Here is a 19,287-nt window from a genome sequence, read left to right as displayed (position 1 = left end):
CTACTGCTGAACTGAAATACTTGTCATGGAAGACTGCTTTTCTGTTGGCTATTACTTCTGCAAGGAGGGTGTCTGAGTTGCAGGCCCTTATGGCAGTAGAGCCCTTTTGGTTTTCCATAAGGATAGGGTATCATTACGTACTAATCCTTCCTTTATGCCTAAGGTGGTTTCTAGTGTGGCTTTAAACCAAACTATTCATTTGCCTACGTTTTATGCAGACCCTCAAAATAAAGGGGAAAAGATTTTGCACACTTTAGATGTACACAGGCAATTGCGTTATTATTTAAGCAGGACTAAGGATTTTAGGCAGTCTCAGCAGTTGTTTGTTTCTTTTGCTTTGAGTTCACAGGGCAAGCCTGTGTCAAAACAAACTATTTCTAGGTGGATTGGCTTTTGCATTGCATTTTGTTATTCCCATCATGGCAAGGAGATTCCAGCTGGGATTAGGCCTCATTCCACTAGGGCTACTGCCACTTCAACAGCATTCCTAAGGGGGGTGGCAACTAAGGATATTTTGGAAGCAGCTACTTGGAGTTCTGTGCATACTTTCTCTAAGCATCATCACCTTCCTATCTACTCTAAGTCTAGGGCTGGTTTTGCCACAGCTGTTTTGCAAGGCATGTTGTCAGCTCCTCCTTCTTTATGATTTGCCAGCCTCCCTTACCTCTGCTTTGGGATTCTACCCAATAGTAAGGACTGCAGCAATGGAAAACGAAGAACATAGTTCAGTTTTGTACCTACCATAAATGTAGATGTTCGAGGATTCCATTGCTGCAGTCCAATTTACCCTCCCTCCTTCCCCTCTGTGTTTAGGGGTGGTTATGTAGGTGAGTTTACATGCTTCTATTTTTGTATATATTCTTGTATATATGGTACATGTTTTTGGTGCAGGTATTTTGGGCCTTGTCTTTTTGGGGTCTTCTGACATCTGGGGCAAGAAAAGACTGAGGATATGACGTCGGTCATGCGCATTAGTACCCTGACGTACTGACGTCAGTCTAAGGCGACATGACCGACGTCAGCCTTATACTCTGGTATTCGGGCCGACTGGACGCGGACTATACCCAATAGTAAGGACTGCAGCAATGGAATCCTCGAACATCTACATTTATGGTAGGTACAAAACTGTACTTTTTTTAGTGGAAGTACATAGCATGACTTTAGTTTTAGTGTTAGTTAGAAATGCCCTAGAATTCAGCCAGCTGGAATGGGAGAAGTCTTGTCGCATTTGATTTGGAATAATGTGGGATGCTGTGTCTTTAGTAAATACGTATGCATGGATTAACATGTGAAAATGGATTATAATGGGAAGCTGTCAGATGTGGGAGGGGGGTTATTGATGTAGAAGGAGAAAAATAAGGGAGGAAGAATTGATCTCTGGGATACTGCTTTGATTAGGGATGCTGTATAGAAAGAGGGAAAGCCTGGACATGAGTCCTTCCATTAGGGACTTGCTATTTATAGGAAATCAAGGGCTCAACAAACTCTAGATGCTTGTGTAACGGAACTCTGAGCAGACCTAAAGCCTGTGAGTTTGGGGATTTGCATGATTCAGTGGTAACCGAAAGAATTGTCCTTGGCATTAAAAGTGATGAAGTTAGAGGCAGATAGCTGGGAGAGCAGGGCTAAATATTGGGGGTTGGGGGGGGGGCAAACACTGGATGTACACATAGTAAGGGCAAAACTGAAATGGAGACTGGTAAGAAAAAGATGAACACTACCACGTACAAGTGAAATAAAAATAAAAATGGTGATGACCACGTACAAGTGAAATAAAAATCAAAATGGTGATGACCACGTACAAGTGAAATAAAAATCAAAATGGTGATGAGGGTGCCTCATTGCAATCCAGAGTGGTGCTCAGAAGCAGAGACACAAAAAATAAAATTGCTTGCACAGGTTCTGGTCGTAAGCATGAGAAAAGCACTGCACAGCTCCTAATCAAGCCAAGGCTCTTTGGGGCTTAGTATAATCTTGCAAAGCAGTGGAAGTGGCCAAATAAGGTTGTTCTAACAGATTTCGTAGCTGTCAGTAAAAAGAGCATAGTATGAAACCAGGATACCTTTTGTTAAAAAACTCCACTCAAAATAAATTACTTTATATCTGTTTATTTGTTAACATTTAACAATATACCGGAGTTTACATTTAAAGCACTGACATTGAAAGAACGTGTATAAATCGGCATGTATTCTGTTAACATGTTTGATACATAAACTGAAGCCAGGGGGTCACATTCTACGTATTTGTGAATATAAGCGCAGAAAGCATTGACTTGTGCTTCAGCTGATTCCTTTGAAATTACAGTGATTTAGTTAAACTTACCAGATCAGCCCCATGCCACACAGAGGTAAGGCCCTTACTGTTCCCAAGCTGACCTATATTTGATTTGCAGCATAAGTGTTTTACTAGGGGTATGGGCTGAATGGCCATTGCCTGCTTGTCCATCCTCTGTGAGGAAGGCAGCCTAGCCTTACTGCAGTGAACAGCATAGGGGCCTGGTGAGGTCTGTGATTTACATGTAGTGAGCTGGTTAGTCGGTAAATTGGGCGTGACAAAGTGCATAAGTACCTACCTGTGTCAGTAATCATGGTGCTGCCAAGGCTGCCACAATGTAGTGGGAATTGGAGCACGTCTCCTGGTGATGAGGACATGCTCACTCCCTGGCAGCAATGTAATGCTGCTCCAGCAGCCTTCATTATCTCACTGGCCTGGATGTAGGTCCTGGAGAGCCCGGGAAGGCTAAGGTGGGGATATTAGCCGTAGTGAATGTAGAAAGTAGCTGGAAGGTAACTGATGATCAGTGATTAGGAAATAAAACATACCCAATGACATTGTCAGGAGATGGGTACCATTTAGCAAAATTCACAGTTTGTTCGAACAAAGGAACTTTCACATTGTCGGAGAAAGCAACTGAAATGTTTCCTCAAACCACTCAGTGAAAATCCCTGCTAGGTGTGGCAGCAGTACAATTACGAATACCTCCATGAAAATTAAACAGGCACAGGATGAATAAAAAGTGAAGCAGTAAAGGCAGGATTGCACATTTTAATGGCATTGTGCAGAAATACAGGATTAAGCAGTTTATGACTGGAATACCACATGAATATTTCTTTAGAGGCAGTAACTATAACTCATGCATTAAGGACAGTGTCTGTAACTCTTGGAGGAAGAACATAACAGGAACTGAAATGACTGTCATGTCAGCACGATTGCTAAACAACATGAACCAATTGAATTGGTGAATAGCATTGTTAGCTGTGAAGTTAGATGAGTTTTGAGTAAAGACAGGCCCACTGAATGTGAACTTTCAGACTAAAATGGAATACTTTCCACTGCAAACTTCTGAAGAGTCGTTTCTAGAATGCCTTGTATTGAATACTTCAGCTCAAGTTAAATGAAGCGTGTTCTGAGCTATGTACTTAACACTTGGTGCTAATAGAGTTCTTAGATTGCTTGTTGACATTTCTTCAGCCCTGAAAGTATTCCAAAGTGCTGTGGCACCAGAGACAGAAGGTTGAGGTGTGTGGGGTAGTTAATATCATGTGTGGTTTATTTGCATGGGGATACACTGCATGTGAGCATTTCACTAGCCAGCTAAAGCTGTTAGGTAAATGCAGAAAGCTGTGAAGCTCAGTAAGGACAAATATCAGATGTGTGCACTGCATCTGAAATATATGGGTCATATTTCAATATCTGAGCCTGCTGCAAAATCTGTCAAAGGTCGACACTGTGGTTAATATGGAGAAACCATAAAATAAATGAGCTCTTGTATAGTTCCTTGGAATGGTTCAGTATCCCTCAAAATTCATACCCAGCATTATCAAGTGATACAGAATCATTAAGGAAGCTATTCGAAGACCATTTGAACTGTTGTGTATGCTACAGTTAGAAGCTTTGAAATGTCTCTTGGCTTTTCCCGGTTAGGGGTTGCTACAGCGGAACTCCGGTCCGCTAATGATTGGCAATAGATTTTTACGTGCCGAGTTGCCAGCCCTGACGCACAACCTTCAACGAAGGTATGCCCATTCACGCATGTCTCCACACAGAAGATGCTGTAACTGAGAATCGAACAGGACAACGTCTTACTGTGAGGCGACAACGCTACCGCAGCACCACCGCTAAACGTTTTTATTACAGAAGCACCAGTCCTAAAAAGCATAATGCCTCACAACCAGTGGATACAGTCAAGCAGTTCTGCAATCTAGGAATGTGGGTAGACCAGCACCTTAACTTTCAACAGCATGTAAATGCAGTCAAAGCAAAAATCAACTCACAGGTGTTCTGTGAAACTAAAGTTTACCACTTTCTTTTCTTCGCTAAAATTTCCCATTTTATTTTTTTCTGGAGGATAAAAAGCCATCGGTAAAGGTGTGCTGCTTTCACAATCTGAGTACGAGCTACCTCTGTGATGTTTATCACCAAGAAAAACCTTTCCTCCTTACAAACTTCTGCCAATATAATCTACAGATTTACTACACTATCTCAAGGTGCAACATTACTGCAAAGTTCTAGGCTGACCATCTCTCATAGGATAGAACATTTCATAAGCTCCCTACTCTTCAAATTTTATCAACTTCCAGTCCTTCCTTTTCTTTGCAAGCTGTTTATTTCCAAGTACTCTGTACAGCAACGTTACAGCCTTCCTCCAAAGACCCAAACTTAACCTGCACTGCTCAGACCACAATTTCAATAAACTGAGACCACAAGTGTGTGACCCCTAACAACTGATCTTAACGAATAATCCTTCTCCTTTTAAAGTGTTCAGAAAGGAACAGTAACACCTCCTCTTCAAAGATGCCGGTTGTACCTATTAAGCAATGAGTGCACTTAACCTAGTTCTGCCACCCTCCCATTTCACCTTCTAGTTACGTCCCACGTGCAGCATTGTTTGCATACACTCACGCACTTTAATCAAACACGACGTAGGTTACGAGCATGTGTGTGTATAATATATATGTGTGTGTGTGTGTGTGTGTGTGTGTGTGTGTGTGTGTGTGTGTGTGTGTGTGTGTGTGTGTGTATATATATATATATATATATATGTGTGTGTGTGTATATATATATATATATATATATATATATATATGTATATATATGTATATATATGTATATGTATCTGTGTTGTAGAAGGGCTCAACTAATTTCTATCACACACTTTCCCTTTTGATGATGTTATCTGTACCTCTGTATGTGTAATAGCTATCCTAATGATAATTTCTTGTCTGCTTTTCTAAGGTCATTGCTCCGACTGACTTTGTATTATATGTCTAATGATTCTGTGTTACTTTGTTACGTTATATAACACCAGTTTTATGTTTTGTACTTTATTGTATTTTGAGTTTTAAGATCCCAGGCTGATCCCGTTAGTTTTCCAAAGAAACCCATATTCTACTCAGTTTAACACATTTAAATAAACTGTTAGTTAACTAAAAGCAGGAGCATTGGCAGTTCAAAAGCTTGGACAAAATTTCATCTGTGCTAAAGAGTGCTGTTGAACAAGTTTGTCCTCAAAATTCAGCATAAGTCTAGAAAACAAACGTGTATATATATGTCCCACTCAGCAGAAAGCAGACCTCAAACACTAGAAGGCCGATTTACTAGTAAAAAAAAAGACGTTTTGTGGATAATTCTGTAGCTTCCAGTGTCTTCTGATAAACCAAATGAGGTTAGGAAGCGTACCCAAGACGAGAAAATTAAGTAGCTGTTATGGTCTGGTGTTTAGTCTTTTGCTGAAAAGATTTGAAAGTTTGGAAAAACTAAAGCACTGATGGAGATTCCCTGCCTGTGTTTCCCACCCTTTGTTGTTCTGCTTTTTAAACCGGTGACTTTAAGTTGCCCACCCCTACTGTAAATTGAGCTTAATAAGCTCCTCCCTTTCTACACTGCTGTTGACGTATTTAATTATTTGTTTGCCTTTCCTTTTGCTTGCATTGAAAACGTGCATTTTACCTCACATTGTCTGTTCTACTCCTTTATTGTGCTTTTGCACTGGGAGGACTGGGATTGTTCATCTAGTTGCAGTAGGTGTTTGCCTGGTCTGCCTGAGCTGGGAAATGCACAAAATGGCTCCAAGTATTTTTTTTGCACTTTTCTTATATACTGTGACTGTACTTAAGCCGTTTCAAAAAAATACCGTGTGCTAATGCAGTGAATTGCACTGTATTACATTGTATCTATTAGATGTTCATCGTGTTACCCTGCTGCAGTCATCACACTTGGGTTATCCTGCCATCAGGCGGTCCCGCAGTTGGCCTGAGTTTCAAAGTCTTGGTCTGGTGTCGGTTGCTGTCACTTCCTCCCTGACATCAGTGCACCAGGGGTGTATAAGAGGCATCCGACACCATTTTCTCCAGTCTTTCTTGCTGCGTGGTGCCTGAAGCAGAAGCAGTTCGCAAGTGCTGGTCGGGTGACACCTGAGATTTTCGAATCGAATTTCAGTCCGAAGTCTTCAATAAAGCTAAGTACCCCGTTAGGGAACCTTTTCTTGCCTCAGTCCGATGTCAGAAAAAGTTAACAATTGCATTTCTTGTGGGAAGCAAATACCTCATAAGGACTTCCATTCTTATTGTATTCCTTGCCTAGGCCCAGAGCACGACGTCACAGGTTGTCGGTCTTGTGCTAGGTTTAATAAACGAACTATCAAATGCCGTTTTGACTTCGCACAACATTATTTTGGTAGGAAATTTAATTATATCATGCTGTCGGAGCAGCCGACGACCGGCATGCATAAAAAACGCAAGGATAAGGACAGGCAGCCTAGAACCATGCCAGACTCCGAGGCCTCTGCTGGGCCTGTTGCCATATCTCTGTTTTTCAGTGAGGCACCTACGCAGCTCCTGGCGACCGTGGAAATGGAACCCCAGACAGCTTTGGATTCTCAAGCGGAGTGTACTAGGCCGTCGCAGCCATCTTCATTAGGCCCTTCCGACACCAGAGCAGAAGGTGATCCCGGTGCAGTAGAAATGCCTTCGGTTTCAGAAGGTGTCTTCAGACCGACTACACTCACCATTAAATCTTATGCTAAGCTAAAAACTCCATTAAAACCAAAAAAGACTGTACATCAGTCTCCTGTTCAAGGCCCCATGCCTAGGAAACAGATGCTTAAGATGGCTGAAGATTTGATTTCCCTAATCAGGGGTTCCCACCCCCCCCTCCTGATAAAAGGCCAAGACAAGAGGAGGACTATGCTTCCTCTGACCAGGTTTCTATTTCCTCAGATTCTTCTGAGGAACAGGATTACGCTTTTCCCCCTTATGAAGATTCTGATGCTGAAGACTCAATTCCCTCAGCATCTCCCCCTGAAGACTACTCCTTTGGGGAAACTTTACATACCATGAGGGAACATTTCCTCTGGGAAGGCCAGGACTACTCTGATTCTAAGAAAAGGCTCAGAGAGTTTCTTTTGCTACCCCAGCACAGACCACTTGCTATCCCTCCAGTTTTAGATATTGTGGATGATGTTTACTTAGAGTCTAGTCTAAATCCAGACTCCCTAACTCCTGCTCCAGCCAAACCAGACATGCTACAGAGTACCTGACACACACAAATTCCTTTATAAATGTCCTCTGGCTGACCCAGAAACAATTTCCTAGGGTCCCAAAGGGGCTAAAGCTTCTATGGCTAAAAATCCTGTACCCTCAAAGGGATTCCAGAGCCGTAGATAGATGGGGAAAGAAGATGTACACCTCAGCTACTCTGGCTATGAGAGCATTAAATTGTCAGTTTCACATGATGAAATATCAGCAATTCCTAATGTCTCAATTAAAACAAAAACTGAGCACATATTCTGAACAGGCTGAATTCAAGGAAATGCAGGATCTGTTGCATGCAGCTGAACAGGTGGGCAAACATACTTTACAATGTGGATTTGATTCATTGGAAGCTTCCTGTAGAGCAGCTGTTACTGGGTCTGTCATACGCAGACATGCTTGGTTAAAAGAACAAACCCTACCTGATCATGTTAAAGCAAAATTTTTGGATACACCTTTACAGCAGGATGTCTTATTTGTTGTCAAAGCAGAAGAGGTTTTAAAGAAAATGGAGGATAAGGCAAAGTCTATGCAGATGGTAAAGGATTTTTTACAGGTACAATCCCCTCGTTTCAGCAGAAATTGGCCAACAAAAAAACTGGTCCTTTCTAGCTTCTGACAGACCACAGAGGGGCAAATACAGATGCCCAAGGGGCAGAGGTCAGTCACAAGGCCCTTACAAACCTCGCCAATGGGGTTCCACAACCCAGAAAGGAGGTGAAGACAGGCCCCAAGCTAGCAGAAGACAAACACAATGACTCAGCCCTCCAACTACCAAGCAAATCTCTCTTGGCAGCTCCCTTGGGAGGCAAATTAGCACTTTTTTTGCAGAACTGGCACATCATTACAAAAGACGAATGGGTCCTAAACATTGTCTCACAAGGATACAGATTTCACTTTCATACCTTGCCAAGGATAAAAGGAATGCTAAACCTGCCACCAAATCAATGGGCAGAGGCACAAAAACAAATTACAGCTCTCATGGACATGAGAGCCATTCAACAGGTACCTACACAGGAGCAAGGACACTGATTTTACTCGAGATTCTTTCTAGTCCCAGAAAGGACAAAGCATGGAGACCCATTCTGGATCTTTCAATTCTGAACACCTATCTGCAAGTACCAAAATTCAAGATGCTAACACTACAGCAGCTTCTTCCCATGCTGGGCAAGAAAGCTTGGCTAGTAATGTTGGACCTCAAGGAGGCATACCTGCATGTCCCTATCAGTCACAATTGCAGAAGATACCTCCGCTTCATTGCAGGTTCAACCCATTATCAATTCTCTGCACTGCCCTTTGGCTTATCTACTGCACCCATGGTCTTCACAAAATGCCTGGCACCAATAATTGCATACTGCAGACAAAGAGGAATTCAAATATACCCATACCTGGACAACTGCCTTATTCTAGCAGAAAGCAAGGACATTCTTTTAAAACATCTGGCATTTGTCAAACACCTTCTAAGTTGCCTAGGGTACACAGTAAACGAAAAGAAATCAAAACTAGTGCCCTCACAAAATATAATATTCCTGGGTGCCAGCTTGAATACAACAGCCCAGATGGTTTATCTCATGTCAGACAAGCAACAACAGCTGACTCAATACTTCAAAATAATGGCAACAAATACCCAACTCCCTGCAAGAAAAATTCTGCAGGCCTTGGGATTCATGGCATCTTGCATACTACTAATACCATTTGCAAAACTGCATATGAGCAAATTACATTGGTACCTGAAAAGCGTATGGACTCTGCACAGCCACAGCTTGGAAACTAATACCACTTGTTCCCTGCCTTCAGCAGGAGTTTCTGTGGTGGGCACAGGCATGTCACCTCAACAAGGGTCAGCCTTTCACATTACCCAGAGCCAGGCAAACTATGACAACAGATGCATCGGACTATGCCTGGGGAGCACACATGGCAGGACAGTGCATTCAGGGCAAATGGACTACAGATCAAAGGCATTTGCATATCAATCAAAAGGAAATGCTAGCAGTACAGAATGCCCTAACAGCTTTCAAGGACCTCTTACACCCAGGACAACTAATAATAAAGATGGACAATACCACACTAATGTGGTACATCAACAAGCAAGGGGGCACACATTCCTACCCTCTATGCAGGCAAGCAATGACCTTGTGGAACACAGCACTGTCTTACCAAGTTCAACTACAAGTACAATTCCTGCCAGGAAAGAAAAACACATTGGCAGACGACCTAAGCAGAAACATCATGGATCCCCACGAGTGGAAACTGGATCCACAAGTATTTGCAATGACGACTCAAAAATGGGGATGCCCAGACATAGATCTGTTTGCCAACCTCCAAAGCTACCAACTTTAAAAATTTTGTACAAGGACATTCCACCCACAAGCTTGGAAAGTGGACGCCCTCTCATTCAGTTGGAAAACATTAACAGTGTATGCCTTTCCTCCACTGCCTCTTCTAGCAAAGGTGCTGCTGAAAGTCAGATTAGAGAGGCCACAAATGATGCTCATTGCACCGGACTGGCCACGCCAGCACTGGTATCCAATTCTAAGGAACATGGCCCATGGCCCACCATGGATTTTACCACAAATTCCTCACCTGCTCACCCAGCGAGACAATCAAATTCTACACAGCCAGCTCAAGACTTTAAACCTGGCTGCATGGCAGATTACCTAAACAATCAACCAACACCTCTATCCAAAGCTGTTATGGATGTCTTACTGGAGGCCAGGAGTCCCAGCACCAGGAAAACCTATTCAGACAAATGGAAAAGATTTTGCACCTGGAACCAAGCTAAAGGCCAAAATCCCCTTGATCCAAACATTCCTCAGATTCTGCAATATTTAACTGAGAATGTTGCACAAAGGACTTTCCTTTTCATCTATTAAGATCCACGCCTCAGCAGTTTCAGCTCATTACAACACGGATCCTCCTTTATTTTCACATCCACTCCTACGACAGTACCTCAGAGGGGCTAAGAACATAAGACCACCCAGGAGAGCACCAACACCTACTTAGGATCTCAACTTTGTTCTGGAAAAACTTACACTGCCGCCCTTTGAACCAGCTTTCTCAGCTGATTTAAAGTTTCTTTCATGGAAAACTGCCCTGCTGCTAGCAATAACTTCAGCTAGAAGAGTCTCAGAACTACAGGCACTAATGGCAGTGGAGCCTTTCCTCATTTTTCATCAAGACAGAGTCTCTCTGCGAACTAACCCTTCCTTTATGCCAAAAGTGGTATCCAGTGTGGCCCTAAACCAAACCATTCATTTGCCTACCTTTTTTCCAAATCCCCAGAACAAAGGAGAAAGACTCTTGCACTCTTTGGACATTCAAAGACAATTACGTTACTACTTGGATAAAACTAAGGCTTTCAGAAACTCTGACCAGCTCTTTGTCGCCTATGCTGCAGGATCACAAGGAAAAGCTATCTCAAAACAGACCATTTCAAAATGGGTAGGACATTGCATACGTTTCTGCTACACGCATCATGGGAAACCAGTACCTGTTAGCATTAGGCCCCACTCCACCAGGTCTACAGCTACATCAGCAGCCTTTCTCAGGTGGGTGCCAACCAAGGATATTCTGGAAGCTGCAACTTGGAGTTCAGTGCACACCTTCACCAAACACTATCACTTACCTATATTCTAAGACTAGAGCTGGCTTTGCCACTGCAGTTTTGCAGGGCCTGCTAGCTTCTTCTAACCCTGTTTAACTCCACCACCCATCCTTAGCTTTGGGATTCAACCCAAGTGTGATGACTGCAGCAGGGTAACACGAAGAACATAGTACAGTTTTGTACGTAACATAAATGTAGATGTTCGAGTGTTCACCCTGCTGCAATCCAGGTTACCCTCCCTCCATCCCCTCTGAACTAGCTGGACTTATCCATACCTTTCTATCCTATACAACCTCTGTGGTGTATTTGCTTGTGACTGAAAGTATTGTTTTATTTTCACTTGTATATTTTTATATAGCAATATGTATTGCCTACCTATTGGGGGCACCTGACATCTGGGGCAAGAAAAACTGAAGAAAATGGCGTTGGATGCCTCTTATATACCCCTGGCGCACTGACGTCAGGGAGGAAGCGACAGCAACCGACGCCAGACCAAGACTTTGGAACTCTGGCCGACTGCGGGACCGCCTGACCCAGGATAACCCAAGTGTAATGACTGCAGCAGGGTGAACACTCTAACATCTACATTTATGGTAGGTACAAAACAGTACTTTGTATGGCTGTGTAGGTAGTTTGTGTGGTCTTGTTGTACTTGGGATCCAAATCTGCTCCTCTACATTAAGGTGTTTTTCTGCACCCTTGTGGCAGACGTGTGCTGATCTACTGCATTTAACTGTTTTACTGCATTAATCTGTGCCTTTTTGACTTTTTTTTTCTGTCTGTGCCTGCTTCTTTATCTGCATTTGTTTTGTGCTGTAATATTGTTTAGGTAGCACAGACTAGATCCAAACTTGTTGAGTCTAGCCTGCTTTTGATAAACTTGAACTCAAACCACGCCATTTTACATTGAAGGGCTCCCCTGTACCCAAATGGCAGAAGAGTGCGGATATAGCCTTGTATGAGTTGGGGGATTAATGGAAGAGGGATCATTATATGATTTCCTATTGTCAGACCAGTTTAAAACTGCTTAATTTCACCTGTATACAAGCCTCACATTTGTGTGCAGCTGCTCACTGCACAACAATGGTTAGCAGTGCCCAGTATAGTAGCAAACACCTAGAAACTGCTTTTTTCCTAGACATTTCTCAGTTGAACCCTCACAAGCTTCCCTGTTGTACCACGGTCAACTCAGCTGAGCACTGAGCAGCATTACCAACCCCCCAGTCCTCAACAGAATAAGCCCCCTTGTTTAGTTAGTTGAGTTAGTCCTAGAGCAAAAGCTAATCCAACTTGCCCACTCTTCAAGTAATATTTATGGTTTAACCTGCTACAATGGACGGCCAGTTTCCCAACATTTCCCCAGCTAACCTGTTTGACATGGACATCGTAGGGCAATGTAGTAATTGCCTCATGTATATTGACAACCACATGCTCCTAAAGCAAGCAAATACAGTATGTGAGAGATGCAACTATTCCATGAAGCTGGAATCTGTCCTCTCATGTAACAATAAACGACATCAAGCAGGTTGTCAGCACACACACACACCTATCTCATCATACAAGACAAGGTCAAGTCACATAGACCCACTTAAGTGGAGGTACTAAGAGCCTGCCAAAGGACCAGAGACCTCCAAAGCACAAACGGATCACACGTACTGGAGCATGAACAGACCCCACTTCATGTAGTAAGACACATACAGTGTCTCAACAAATAAGCCCCTGAGGCAAAACACCTCAAAAACTAATCTCCTGGTCATAGGTGATTCCATTATGAAATGCACATATGTCCCCCTCACCACGCTGGACAAGGGAAAAGTTACGGTTAGCTGCCAGGATCCACCAAATCACTGTCATAATACATGTTCATAGGTTCATACTAGGCTATCTGCCCTAGGGCATTTATAAACCTAGCCAGACTGTGTATGGCTTTCGCCACCGATTTTAAATTAATTTTGCTATGCCCTTTTTTGTGGTTAGTATACTGTGCCTCTGTCTAACAGTGACACAGAAGTGATACCCGGGGTAAACCTACGATCTCCCATCCACTCATCAAGATTCCTCTTAAAGAGAGTCAATGAGGGACTCTGCCTAATCTGGACTGGGATTTTATTCCAGAGTGAAGGGAACCTCTGGGTTATGAATCTGTCCCTCCAGCATGTCCTATTTATTTCAGTGCTGAGGTTCAAGTCTCTCGAGCGCGTAGCTCGATGGGATTTGGATTTTCTGAGGTGCAGCATGTCCATTAATTCCGGGTTGGACATGGCTTTATACGTCAGGCACAGATCGCCTCTGAGCAGGCGGTATGCCACTGAGTAGAGCTGGAGTTTCTTTAACCAGGCAGCATATGGCATCTGTTTGAGCCCTTTGATCCTCTTGGTGAGGTACTTTTGGGGTCTTTCCAGTTGCTGCAGGTGTCTGGTAAGGTACATCCCAAAAGGGGCATTGTACTCAATTATGGGCCTGATGAGGGATGAGTAAAGAGGCACGATGACCTCCCCTGATCTAGATGTGAATCCCTTCATGATTAGGTGGGCTATATAAAATGTTTTTCTAACCACTTTGGCCATGTGGTTGTCAAATGAGAGATTGCTATCAACTTGGGTCCCCAGGTCCCTAATTACTTCTTCTGTACTTAATGGATTACCACCTATGTGGTAATTTGTGGGCACTTTGTTTTTGCCAAAGGGGATGACTATACACTTTTTAGTATTTAGCTTGAGACCATGGCTCAGGCACCAGTTGTCTGTTTCTATGAGGCCCTTTTGGAGGATGCTTGTGTCAGCTGGAGAATCTATTATGGCGCCCAGTTTGCAGTCCTCTGCGAACTTGGTCAGCCACAGTCCTTCCGTGTTGGCCTGTACCTCCGAGAAATGTATACCGAACAAGAGAGGTCCCAGGAGTGAGCCTTGTGGGACGCCACTTGTAACTGGTTTGGAGTCTGACATGGCTCCAGCAATTCTAACTATGTGGGTTCTGTCCTTGAGCCAGTTTGCAACCCATCTAGTGACATAGGGGTTTATATTTAAGCTGGTGAGCTTATCTATAATGCCCGAGTGGGGTATTGTATCGAAGGCTTTTGCGAGGTCCAGGTAGGCTGTGTGGACCACCTTCCTCTCGTCAATGGCCTTGGTGACTGTTTCAAAGAAATCGACCAGGTTTAAGAGACAGGATCTGCCCTTAACAAAGCCGAACTGGGTAGGATCCAGTGTCTGTAGGTCCCCAATATCTTTATTTGTGAAGTCCATGATGATCCTTTCCATAGCTTTGCAGACCAAGCTAGTCAGGCTTATGGGGCGATAGTTTCCAGGATCCGTTGAGGCACCACCTTTGTGGAGAGGGACCACTGTTGCTGTACGCCACTCTTTGGGTATATATCCTGTAGTAAGTCTGAGATTGAACAGTAGTTTTATATTTGAGTTTAGCTCTTCGTGGTGTTCATGTAGGACGCAGTCCGGGACACCGTCTGGTCCCATTGATGCTGTGTTTTTTGCTTTGGAGGGGGCGGCTCTTACCTGAGCATCTGAGATGTCAGGGGGACAGCACTCTGCTGGGATAGATATTTGCCCTTTTGGGGGGAGTTTGCGCTGAACATGTCAGCTAGGATGTTGGCAATGTCTGTGGGTTTGGTGTATTTTTTGACATTTTGGACTAATTCTGAGCATATCTGGGAATTCCCACCCAGGTTCCTAACATAACTAAAGAAAGCCTTGTGATTATCCTTAGTGTCCTGTGCAATTTTTCTCTCGAAGTTGGCCTTAGACGATTTTATGAGTGCCCGTAGTTTTTTGCTAATACTGATCAGAAATGCCTTCCCTTTTTGGGATTTTTCTCCATCATGTAGTAGCTTCTTCCTTCTATTGTATAGTTTGTTTATGGCTGGGGTCCACCAGACAGGACGTCTGCCTTTGGAGGATTGGGTCTTGGTTTTATTTGGGATTGCATGTTCTGTGCACAGGATTCTGTGGTCTGGGCCGTATTTTCCACAGGCCCGGGGGCTTTGAAGGATTCCACCTCGGTTTTGAGGAGTGTGAAATTTGCTTTAGTGAAGTTTTTCACTGTGGTTTTCTGGGCAGGGGGTGGGGTCGGGATGTAAATATCCAGTGAGATTAGTTTTATGGTCTGATCTTACCAGTGAGGGATACACTTCTGGTCTGGAGCATAGAGTCCCCATGTTGGTGATGATCAGGTCCAGTATGTTTTCCCCTCTTGTGGGAGTGGTAACAAGTTGTTCCATAGCATTTGAGTTTATAAATTCTAGGAACCTTTGGGCTAGGGTGTTGGAGCTAGAGTAATGCTCCCAGTCTATGTTTGGGTAGTTGAAGTCACCCAATATAATGGTGTTTGGAGAGACCTTCATATTTTCCAGTGTTCTCAGGAAGGCCGAGTGGGGTTCCTGGGTTTGGGAGGATGGTCTGCAGCAGGCTATAAACTGGAAGGCAGTTTTACCCACTGTTAGTTGCTCATGGATAGTCTCTGATGCTTCGTGCTGTGCCACCAACCTGGAGGTGTGGGTATCTTTGACGAATTTTGATACTCCCCCCCCCCCTCCTTTTGTGGTTCGGTCCAAGTTTTGGGGCCAAAAAGCATGGTATGAGGTATAACCTGGTAGTGCTGGGGTGCTCTTGGAAGCCTTGAACCAGGTTTCTGTTACTGTACAGATATCGATGTTCTCCATGCTAAGGAGAGTTTCAAGTACGTGCATCTTGAGGTTTAGACTTCTGGCGTTGAGTAGCATTACTCTTTGAGTGAATGACTTGACATGTACCTCTCTGAACTGTATGAAGAGAGACATGACTGAATTCTCAGACTGTGTCCCAGGCTGGTGTGTCCGTAGCACTAAGTAGTATTTTACCTTCACCCAGGATGATGCCACCATACAGACAAACAAATGATTAACTTCAACAATTGGCTTAGCTTTTCAATGTCAGTCCAAGGGGATCCAATATCTGTCAGCCTTGGGAAGACATGGTCGACAGACCACGCTAATTTGCCAGAGATGGTCTTCACCTGTCTCCTCTTGGCTTTCAGATACTGGCAAGATACTTGCCTCCCCTATAGTGTCTTTTTTAGGCATTGTCAAAACAAAAAAATTCACAACGTAAAGAAATCCACTCGAGACAAACTAAAGGTTATGCTGCTTAATACTAGGAGCCTCAACAGAAATCTGCACTCCCTGGAAGCACTCCTCACCTGGGAAGATGTCGACATCTGTGCAGTCAATAAGGCTTGGTTCAAGGCCACAGAGAGCAGCCTGGCCATACAAGCTACAGTGACTTCCACATGTTCAGACCCCAAATTGAGCGTGAAAGAACCAAAGTTGGAGGTGCATCTATCTTCCTTAAATCCAAATACACCTCAAGACTGGTTAATCAGTACTCCAGGTACAATTAAATGTAGATAAAACACCCTACCACATTATTACTAGCTGCGGGTCCCTGACTGTGTACCAAGAGAAACACACCAACTACCTGGACTTGCTAGAATCACTCCCTGTATAGCCAAACACTTTGGTGATGGGAGATTTCAACTATACTTCCATAGATTGGACAACATACACGAGCAGAAATGCGATTGACCTGAGGTTCCTGGACTATAATTCAAATGCTCTGAAACAGCTAGTCTTCACCTCTGTGTGTTGCCCTCCCTGGTGAAGTCAGACAATAAATCTGTCTCTCTTGAAGTAAAGATCAGACTGGATACCCACAGGAGCAAACAAACTGAAAAATTCTTCCAAAGCAAAATTTAGCCTACTAAGCAAGGGTGTTGAGTTTCAAACCCCCTGCTAACACAACCAACAATGACCGCTATGCAGAGGAGTACGCAAAAGCTCTGTACAGGCACTTTAAACAACCGTATAGACTCTGCTGTACCTGTCAGGATCAAAACCAAGTCCTTCTGAAGAAGCAGGCCACTCTGGTGGACTGCAGGTATAAATAGGTTGTATAACAATAGGAAGAAAACTGTTATCCAGGAGCAAGAGGGAACTTACTCACCAGAGGAAGAATACCCTCCACAGCTTGAACAAGCAAATCCGATATCTTGTAAAGTCCTCTAAAGCCCATTACAAGGCTAAATTAGGCTTTCTTTAACTGTGCCTGAAATCGTAAAGGGAATGCCTAGTTAGGTGCCGAACTGATTGTGGACTGTACTACTCACACTGAACCCAAAGAAATTGCCATCCTGCTTGTGGACAGATTTGGTGCAGATTTCACCCCCCCTGTCCCCAGCAGACACACACCCCAAAGCATCCCTGTCACCAGTTCACTACTAACATTTCTAAAGAGCAAGTCATATCCCCCTTTCCAAGGCCCGAAACGCAACCTCCATGGGAGCAGGTAACATTCCAGGCTGTTTACTTAACATTCTTACATAAGACCTAGCGGAACTGATTGGCACTGTGTTCGGCCATAGCCTCAGCGCTGGTTTTGTTCCAGCAGAATGGAGAACAGCAACAGTAATCAACAAAAGTAACCGCCAGCAACATAAGCAAATCCAGTGAACTCCACAGGAATAAATGAGCGAATAAAGTCTCTGGAATCACGAACCATTCTAAACCTCTTATCCAGAATAAAATCCACAGATAATCTCAGATCCACACAGCAAGGTAAAATCCACTCGCAAGTGGAGTCTGTAATAACTAGTAGATTAGCAACTGGAGTTTGTAATAACTAGTGGATTGCAAATGAATTTTATTCTGGATATTTAAAGAGTTTTTAGAGTGCTTCGTGGTTCCACTGACTTTTTTATTGTTTTAACAGCAACAATAATCCCCTTACACAAAGGGTGTCCAAGTGACCCTGGGAACTATAGATGTCCTTCATGGATGCATCTGCAGTCATAACAACTGGGTTGTCCTGTCGTCAGGCAGCCCTCGACTGAAGGGCTGCCTGACGACAGGACAACCCAGTTGTTATGACTGCAGATGCTATCCAGTTCGGACATCTACATTTATGGTAGGTACAAAACTGTACTTTTCATAAGCCTAACCAGCTTTATCTGCAAGGCCATGGAAAAAATAGTCATGGACCTTATCAACAAGGACATAGGTGATGTCCAAACTCTTGACCTGACCCAGTTTGGCTTCGTTTAGGGTATCTCGCTTATTAAATTTGGTAGATGTCTTTGAGAATGTCACAAAAGCCGTGCATGAGGCCAGAGCAATACATACCTCCTGTCTTGACTTAGCCAGGGCCTTAGACACAATCCCCCACTCGGGTATCTTTGAGAAATGCTCCTATCTGGCAATTAACCTCTGTCACTAGATGGGTAGCAGATTGGTTTACCGACAGAACGTATACTGTCAAAGTTGGGGATTCCACCTCCACCAGTAGACCAGTTACCAGTAGTGTACCACAGAAATCTGTGTTGGGCCCTTTGCTATTTGAAATCTATTTCTCGGATGTTCAGATGAAAGTAGATGCCCTGTGGCTTACCAAGTTCGGAGATCACTGCAACCTACATGCATTCATTGAGTTCCCGATCCATTGAATAGTTTATTACAAGAAACATATATTGCCAAGCAGTTATACTGCCTTGAGTTATTTCATTTCTCTTATAACTTAGCTAGAAAAAGGTCTTTGCATCTCACTAACTGTGTAGTACCTAGGCTCTACAGAAGAACAAGCAATGTCCAGCTTGTATACATTTTTTGGATAGCAGCAGGTGTATTTTTTGTCTTTGTGGTTTATATGTCTGATTTCTGTTCCATGTTATGTTCACATTGGTTGTTATGACTGGATTTTATTTTCTTCATCTCTGCATCTGGAGGTTCACAAAAGGTGTTTATTTCCTCTGGAAATGTCAAATGTTTTAACAACTCCCTTCTTTGTATGCTCCAATTTATCATAACAGGATGATATTTACTGTAACAGTTTATGCCCACAACCAGATGTATTCACTGATATGCTAAATTAGGCTTGTTTTTATACTGTTTCTGTGAACTGGCTCCACATGTATCTACTGAAAAGCCAAACTAGGCATGTAGTTATATCTTTCTACGAAAGTGCTCTAATAGGTGTTGAACTGTCACATAGTTAGCTGCTGTGCGAAGCACGTGTACTTTCCATATCTATTTTTAACTTTGCAGCTCAAGTCTTGCATGTTACATTTCTGCATTTAGAAAAAGAACATTTCCTTTTACATTATTTCAAACCT

General features: G+C 43.3%; 1 protein-coding gene across 2 annotated transcripts in view; it reads left to right on the top strand.

The window, feature by feature from the left end:
• LOC122815112 (zinc finger protein 260-like) overlaps positions 1 to 19,287 on the top strand; it is a 743,919-nt gene that overhangs the window by 551,756 nt on the left and 172,876 nt on the right. The window lies entirely within an intron of this gene.

This window comes from Protopterus annectens, chromosome 11.part0 (assembly GCF_019279795.1).
Source record: "Protopterus annectens isolate FY-2018-M chromosome 11.part0, PAN1.0, whole genome shotgun sequence".
NCBI lineage: Eukaryota > Metazoa > Chordata > Ceratodontiformes > Protopteridae > Protopterus > Protopterus annectens.
This window is presented reverse-complemented; position numbering and strand designations above follow the sequence as displayed.